Genomic DNA, 7,901 nt, shown 5'->3' on the forward strand with positions numbered 1-7,901 from the left:
CTCCCGCGCGCCGCTGCCCGTTACGACCGTTACAACCGTTACTGCGGTGCGAGGCTCCCGTCGCGTCCGCCGCGCCGCTGTCGTCTCCCGACGCGGTCCGTCACGACTTGTTCTCGAGGAGCAATGGCCGGGGGCGTAGGCGCTGAGGTAGGGGCGCTAGGGTTCAGCTGCTCGGCTGGTCCCCGCCGGCAGTGCGAGGTTCGGTGGCTCTGGCCACTCTCTGCGAGTTACCAACGCTCGCCGATACTTCGTCTCGGCGAATACGGATTTTCAGAGCTGTACACAAACGCTGTCAAAACCAAGGTCAAAGAGATTTAATCTGCACTAGGCCCTTACACTCCCGGTATATATATAGCACTGAACTCTTTAAGCATTTAAGTAGATACTTTTGTGCTGTGGCATCAAATGTCTCTTCTGTCTAAAACTAATTCTGTATCTTGCAGAAAAATCTTAAAAGATTCAGTATTTTATTCATCTTTAAATTTCAGAGTGCGTCAGGACATTAAGTAGATGTGGCAAACAAAAATAACTCGTTCTGTCTCTTAGAATGATCAAACAGTATCACCTCTGTAAACGTCAAAAAAAAAACGTTTGTGGTTTTTCAACATCTTTGCTGAGCAAAATACATAGGGCTTTCAAGACGACATTTAACCCAAATTAACCCTATTAACAACTTTTGAAAATAAACTGAACAAGTTCTGAACACTGGCAGATGTTATAGGCAACCTGGTACCAGATTACTCAGGTGAGAACATACTGTTAGTATTTTCAGTAGATTTTCCAGTTATCCGTATTTTACATACTTTTTGCCACAAGTGTCTTGAACTGAGCTTCAAGTGTTATGTCAAAATACACATTTGTAAGTCAGTTTTTCAGAAGAAAACAGCAAACATATCTAAGCGCATGCACTAGTAAAACAAACCCATTTCAAAAAAAAATTACTGGAACATTTTTCTCTCTGCTTGTGTCAAACTGCCTTCAACAGAAATTACTCATTGTTTCCTCTAACAGGTTACATTCCTTAAAACACCATTAATTTTTCTTCAACAGCCAGGAAACTATTTTGCTCTGCTTGCTTGATGCCATTGGGAATTGCTATTTGGAGAATAGCTGTTATTAAAAAATGCATATTGTAATAAACACAGCAAGTGTATAGAGATTTCTCTTGCTCAAGATTGTAAGAATGTGTCCTGTATAGCAATAAACTCCCAAGCCTTTTTTCGTTTTTGAAAATACCTGGGAAATTCATAATTTTGTTCAGGTCATCCTGATGGTTAAGTTTATAATGCACAATCAGTTGTTCTTTGAATGAGCTATTTAAGCAAGTATCCAGATTTGCAGATTCACTGGTAGTTTTTCCCCAACCAACTTGCGTTCTTTTGGGATTCTGTTCAGCAAAAGGCCTGGCTGAGGCGTGATCATAATACACTAACAGCTCCAAATTCATTCTTTATCTCTAGATAAGATTTCACACAAAAATGTTCAAACTATATTAACAGCTGAAAGTCTTATTTTTGGAGTTTCATCAACAATTAGAGAAAACTGATAGCTGCATAAATGGCCTGTTATTTCATTTGGAAAAGTCAGGTGTTTCAGGAAGATGCTTTGTCAACTCTTATAAATTGGAGGAGGAGAGTGTACAGCATTTTTTTTTTTTTTTGAAGGAAGGCGCAAACATCTTTAATTACAGAATTCAACACACTTTCTCAGAGATGCAGTAACACCTGATGGAACTTAGCCACAAAATTTGCTATTTTATATATATAATATATATAAATATATAAAAAATCCAAAACCACTATCATTCTTGGTTTTATACTTTAATGTTATTAGCCATTTAAGTACTCTGGAATTCTATTTTTTTTACTACCTACTGCAGTAGTTCATTATTTGCATCTTCAAACCTTCCCATTCTCACCACTGTCAATTCATTTTTTACATTGAAGAGTTTATGCCTTCTGCAGAATGGCAAGCTTTTTGCGACCCATCCTTACAAGTCAGTATCTTTTTTTAGTGTTGCTTAGGTTACACCCATGCCTGACATTATGCAATCCTGTATTGGCAAATTTCACAATACAACAGAGAAAGACATTCAAGTCACAATACTCAAGTATCTAACTGGAAGAAAAACTTCAAGTAGGTATTTTTATTTACAACTATTATTTGTTTTTGACTGAGTTTCTCTTTTGTTTGAATATTTCTTTGTAAAAGATGTCTTAGACATTTATCCATTCAAATAAGACTACAGTTACATAAGCTAGTCTTACAGCAGTTGTTTCTCAAAAGATCATTTGCATTGTTCCTAGCATACTGACAGCACTTCTGGCTCTGTGCTGAGACAATTGTAAGATGCATTATAAAATGTCATGCCTCCAGGCTTTAGGGGTAATGAAGATCCCCACCACCACCCCCATCTTTTATACTTACTTGTAGTCTTCACTTGTTAGTCATCCGAGTGATCTGTCTAGTTGACTGTTCATTTGCAGAAAAAAAACATAACCAAATCTGTTGAAAAGCCAGAATTTTTCCCATGTAAGACTAACAGGAACTTTAAGTGGTTTTTCTTTTCACAGCAGCAGGAAGTATGGTTTATAAGTTAGAAACATTTGTGCGTATCTGTTTCCCGCCACTGGGCCCGCCTAGTCTCTTTTTTTTCCTGCTATGAGGGAACAGACCAGGTGGGGCTACTTAATCAGGTGAGACAAGCCAGGAACTAAGGATAGCCATAGTGCAGGCAGTGCCCTCTCCAATAGGGCATAGTCCTCCATCACTTGAGGAGAGGAGGCAGAGCAAGATGCTGGTGATACAGTCTACTAGTAGCCCCAGATGCAGCAAGGGGATGAAGTAGGTCCAAGGTCCATCCTAGTAGTCCAGTCAGGAACAGCAGGAGATGGGGCCCAAGACTAGACTGGAAACAGGTCTAAAGACCTTCCAGGAGACAAGCTTAGATATTAGATAACTACAGTGTAGGTCCAAAGGGCTAAACAAAAACAACTCACAAAAACAGGAAAAAGAAAAAAAAACACCCTTAACTCAGAGTCAGGACTGGAGACAAGCATATCTACAACATAGCTCAGATAAGAAGAGGGTGCCCAGGCCTGAGCTTAAATAGTATTCCTGGACCAATGGCAGTGTGAGTGGGTGGGAGCTCCTCCAGGTGAGGCTGACCTGGGCCATTAAGATCACCCAGGACCCTGACAATGCCTACTTGTAGTATGTAGATGATGTTTTTCAGGAACTGAAATATCTGACTTTCCTAAGTCCTGGAGCTTGTAAATACAGTGGTACCAAATTTCTCTACCTAAGCAAGCCCTTTTTCTTTCAGGAGCAGGGAGGAGGTGTACACTTCCGGCCCTCTGCTGTCACATGATGAGCCTACTGCATAAAGGCAGCATCCAGTGCCAGGTTTGTGCATAAAAATTAGCCAGTGTCTTCACAAGTGTGTGTTTACTGCCAGAGTGTCTATTTTTCCTGGCCAGATGTAGCACAGTCATTCTATACTCATATTCTTCATGCACAATCATGCAGTGAACAAAGGGCCAAGTTTTCCCACCTAACAAAATGGAAAATGGAAGCAAATTACTACCACAGTGAGGACATTATGTCTGGTTTACAGCCTACTATCGGATTGTCCTTTTGCAAGGGTTATGGCAAACCTGGGCCATGGCTGGAAAACTTTAATAGACTGCATGTAATCTCTAGGCCACGAGTCAAGAATATCTGACAAAAATTTAGATTAAATACAATGGGCCTTTATCATATTGGGAGTAAGGATATGGCTTCGTAGTCCTTTCTGGCCTTAGTTCTCRTAAAATAATATTAACACTTAAACTGTCCATGTTCACCATGCTTACAAACAGTAACTTACTTTCAGTGCCTATCAGGCAGGTAGATAGTATCTAAAGAACTAGGGCCAAGAAAGACTGCATGAGGAAGTCATTGTTAAAACCACAATTAGAATTCAGATGTTTCTACATAAAAATCATAGACTTTTCTCTTTCAAATACTGCCAATTCACAATTCTGTGGGTGATTTATCTGATTATCTGTCTTACAGATACAAAGACATTAGTCTTGGATTCAGCTAGGTTTACAGGCATAGCACCATGCAAATCCAGTGCCTAGCTTCTAAGTCTGGTCAGGGAGCAGGCTAGTCAGTTTAGCAAACTAGAGTCTAATAAATGTGAGGAAGGCTTTGCAAGGTAGATGTTTTAAACTATGCTTTGTAATCACAGGAGGAGCCAGCTCCAGTGTTTCAGCATCATGTTTCCATTCTGGGCATGTGGCACAGCTAGAATTAAGACAGGCAAGCTTAGATCCAATCCTTTCCCTACCAAAAAGAGGATTGGTGTCTTTGCACCTAGGGTTTTTGGTTTCTGGCAGGCTTAACTGAGGTTCAGCATCAGTGACCTCTAATGTTGTGCCTCAATAAACTTTCCCTAGCCTAGACTGATGATGTGCCCACTGCAAAGATCTGATGCAGATGACTCTGCAGGAGTCCATTTAGGGACAACATATCTGAATAGTTCTGTTCTCAGTATCAGGCCCTGAAGGTGCTAACAGGCCTTAATGGCCCTGACCAGCCTCACCTGGAGCCTCCACCCACATCCTCTGGCCACAGGGCCCAGGTGCTCTATTTAAGCTCAGACCTGGGCCTCCACTCCCTGCCTGAGTGGTGTTGTAGGATCTGCCTTATAATTGCTGTCTGACTCTGGCTACCTTCAGTAGACCTGCTCTTGTTTCTGATTTGTGGATTGATTCCTGGTTTGACTTTCTTCATCACCAAGATATTATCTGATGATGTGGACTTCTAGTTGAAGTCAGCTAGTCCTCAGACTAGCTCTGTTTGCCTTGCTTGGGTACTGTGGGGCTGGATTCTGTCTGGAAAGTACCTGCTATGCCAGAGTATTGCGCTCTGTTCCCTATCCCTTAAGGAACAGCAGCTCCTCAAAGCTCGCTAATGCCCAGTACCAACTGGGGTGGAGTAGCTTACATATTTGTGCACTGTACACCTTAGTACTATGTTGTCTAATTTTATCTACTTTGCAAGTGTCTACAAGTTTTTTTTTTTTTTTTTTTTTTTTTTTTTTTTTTTTTTTTTTTTTTATAAAAGCATGAGAACAGTAGTACTATGGTACTATGTCAGACCAAAGGTCCACAAACTTAAAACTCTATCTCTGGTAATAGCCAGTAGCGTACCTATACAAAAGAAAGCTGAAGTATAATACAGAGAATATTTCCCCAGTGTATTCGTCCAGTAATCTGTAGCTACAACAGTATTCTTGTGTCAAGTAGTTCTTGATTGATGTTTTTTCTTGTAACTCATCTAAAACTTAAACACACAAAAGCTTTGGGCATCTGTAACGTGCTGCAGTGGAGTTCCACAGTTTAACAATGCTTTTCATGAAAAAGTAGCTATCTTGTATTTTGATATCCATGACTTGATGTCCTCGGTTTCTATTGAGAAAACAGTGAATAACTGTTAATGCTTTCTGTGCCACCGACTTTGTAATACTAGTTGGCATTTCCCACAAGTTAGCCTTTCTTCCAAAGTGAAGATTCTTAGCATATTCAGATGCTTTTGTACCTTTGACCGTTCCTACTGTCCTTCTCCATATCTTTTTAGATTCTATTTTCTTCCTTACAACCTATGGAGATCAGAACTGCACRTAATATTCAAGATGCAAGCAAATTATAGATCTGGACTAAATAACGATGGTATAGTGATGTTTTCTGTTTTATCCTCTCCTCCTTTGTTAATGGTTTCTGAAATTCTGAGTGCACAGAACAGTTTCACATAAGTATCTGTCATAGTACCAGGATCTGTTTTGCATGCTAGTAACTAATTCAAAGACCGTGATTTCTGTGTTTTACACTTGTGCTTCACTTTGCATTTGGTAAAAGAATTTCATCCACCATTTTATTCCTCAGTCAGTCGTTACTATGAGATCTTTCTACAAACCTTTACACTCAGCTTTAGTTTTACTAGCATGAATATCTTAGCCCTGTCAAGAAAGACTGTCACCTTATACTACTCACCTTCTAGACTGTGTATGACTGTTGAAAAAGATGGATCACAAACACATATGCCTGTGGGTGACTCTGTTGATCTTTACTGTGGAAAAAGACTGGCAGTTAATTCTTCTTTCCTAGGTTTTAGTAAAGTTATTAATGGAGCAATGACTGTGCATGTTATTGTTTGTGTGCTCCTCACTATTGCATTGTTTATTCTAAACAAGACCTAGTCCTCCTGGTTGATGCTCTCCTCCAAGGTATTAACTTTTCATTCTGCTTTTTGTTCAAGGCTAATTTCTGATATGTTCCCATTTTCCTGAGAAGCATACTCTTATCTTGTGATACGGCTATATCATCAAGTTCCAGCTCCCTTCTACCTATTCATACTGTGCACAGTACTCTGGAGGAACAATACTACTTTTACTTCTCAAATCATTGGTTTTACAGAAATAGCTTGTAGTACTCCTTCTTTTAACAGTGCAGATCTTTGAAATGACAGAAGTCTTGGGTGTCTTATCTCCCCCCACCCCCAGCAATCTTTTCAGCAAACTGTCAGGAGGAGACAGTATGCTTAYACCCACAAAACAACCCATCTGTGTGTATTGCCAAAATTAACTGCCACTGAAAGTTTATCAGGGAAATATTCAAAATTCAAGTATATGTGCTGCTTGGTTCACCTTGTTAGAGCTGAAAAGTCTATGAGCTTGGCTAAGATTCCTCAATTGTATTCTCCTTTGACTATAAGGAAGTGAACAAAGAGAAGAGAGAATGGGCTTACAAATTGGTGATGAGGTAGCTAACAGTAAACTGTGCAGGTCTGTGCCACTGCCTCTTTTTACACATGAATTAAAATAGCAAAACACTAGAATCTAAAACAGAGCATGGACAGCACTGCTTCTCTTGCATGTGTTAGGAAAGCTTCTACAGACTCGTATTTGAGTAGTTTGGTTCACATTTTAAATGCCTTATGGTACAACAACTAGAGACTAAGTAATAGATTGAGAAGTTTTTTTTTTGTTTGTTTGTTTTTAAGTTCTGCTGGGTTATATTGTCTCATAGATCCTATTTTCAGCATCTGTTTTCCAGTTTGAAGCAACATGAGAATTACTAGCCTGTTTTTCACTTCGACAAAATGCTGTAATACTAATGAATCATGTAAAAGGCTGGACCAATTTTTCCTCGTATTATAATATTTTGCTCATCCATTCCCCTCTGGGAAGGAGCAGAAAATATTAGTAGGAGCTTTTAATGGATGAGGTTGGGGGATGGGGAGAGCAAGACCTATTTTTCTCTTGCAGAAGGGAGGGGGAAGGCTCAGCAGCTCTTCTTCCTCTAATTAGCATTTCCCCAGATTCCTTAGCACATTTGTTTCTCCTCCACTGGATGGCCAGAGCACTCTCCCTCTTCCTCCTCTCATGAGCACGGCAGGCTGGGGGCAGCCGCAGGGTGTCCCTGTTGCTGGGGGCGGTGCAGATGAGCGTCTCTGTTCGGTGGGCCTAGACGCACGCTCCCCCCGCCTAGTCACAAATGCACAAAACGGGGGGCTTTAGCCCCTCTCCCACCTACAACCCCCTTCCCCCAGCGAACCAGTCACCCTATGACCGGCAGGGCTTAGCAGCTTTCACTCCTCTAGTCTAAGAAAAGGAATGATTTCACAGGGTGTCACCTCCGTTGCTAGTTGCAAGACATGTAGCTTGAGACTACAATGTCCAGAAGGAACAGAATAATTTGCTTTTTTATTATTTTGTAAAAATTTCCAGCACTAACAGCCTCGCACGACGACTGCAGCTCTCGGGGGGCAGCCGAGGAGGCGGGCCGGGGAGCTCCCCGCGGCTCTTCGCCTCTCTTTCCCGGCGACGTGGGCAGGCGCCGCTCCCCGCGGGGCCG

At 41.1% G+C, this 7,901-nt stretch overlaps 1 protein-coding gene across 1 annotated transcript in view; it reads left to right on the top strand.

Moving 5' to 3' along the window:
- The first annotated feature begins 128 nt into the window (after positions 1 to 128).
- The window catches only part of TET1 (tet methylcytosine dioxygenase 1), a 93,000-nt gene continuing 85,227 nt past the window's right edge, over positions 129 to 7,901 (top strand). The window contains exon 1 of the mRNA XM_085305543.1: positions 129 to 147. The gene's annotated coding sequence lies outside the window, so the exon portion shown is untranslated. The remainder of the gene's footprint in view (positions 148 to 7,901) is intronic.

Source organism: Rhea americana, unplaced genomic scaffold (assembly GCF_003343005.1).
Source record: "Rhea americana isolate MKP2758 unplaced genomic scaffold, rheAme1 scaffold_222, whole genome shotgun sequence".
NCBI lineage: Eukaryota > Metazoa > Chordata > Aves > Rheiformes > Rheidae > Rhea > Rhea americana.